The sequence below is a fragment of the Chiloscyllium punctatum genome, unplaced genomic scaffold (assembly GCF_047496795.1).
Source record: "Chiloscyllium punctatum isolate Juve2018m unplaced genomic scaffold, sChiPun1.3 scaffold_502, whole genome shotgun sequence".
Classification (NCBI taxonomy): Eukaryota; Metazoa; Chordata; class Chondrichthyes; order Orectolobiformes; family Hemiscylliidae; genus Chiloscyllium; species Chiloscyllium punctatum.
In genome coordinates, this window is record NW_027310236.1 from 102,036 (window position 1) to 102,500 (window position 465).

The 465-nt window shown below is 61.9% G+C and overlaps 1 non-coding gene across 1 annotated transcript in view; it reads left to right on the forward strand.

The window, feature by feature from the left end:
* Positions 1-357: 357 nt before the first annotated feature.
* The window catches only part of LOC140473040 (5.8S ribosomal RNA), a 154-nt gene continuing 46 nt past the window's right edge, over positions 358-465 (forward strand). The window contains exon 1 of the ribosomal RNA XR_011958042.1: positions 358-465. This exon is cut by the window's right edge and continues 46 nt beyond it. This is a non-coding gene — a ribosomal RNA (5.8S ribosomal RNA).

Consider the following 465-nt stretch of genomic DNA (forward strand, 5'->3'; position numbering starts at 1 on the left):
GTGCACGCGTCAGTGACGCTGCCGAACCGATGGCCGGTGCCCGTTCCCGCCTCTGCTTTTCCTAGGGCAAAGCTGCTGCACGCCTCGTGATACTAGGCGGGCGACATGGTGGCGGTGATCCTGCCTCCGTCGCTGCGGTGCGTTGGGGCACGCATCGCCTCTTGGGCGCCCTGTCCTCCTCCCCCCAATAGACGTATGTTTCTGCGGGCCGCACCAGGATGGTGCTCCCCATCGCTTCACGCCACCCTGCTCCGCCCGCACGCCGGCGTGCAGGTGGCTGTAGCTCAAGGTGGGGAGCGTATGTGCGGTCCGGGTCGCTTTCCTCTGGCGAGGGAGAGACCTAAAACAAACTCAGACAACTCTTGACGGTGGATCACTCGGCTCGTGCGTCGATGACGAACGCAGCTAGCTGCGAGAATTAATGTGAATTGCAGGACACATTGATCATCGACACTTTGAACGCAC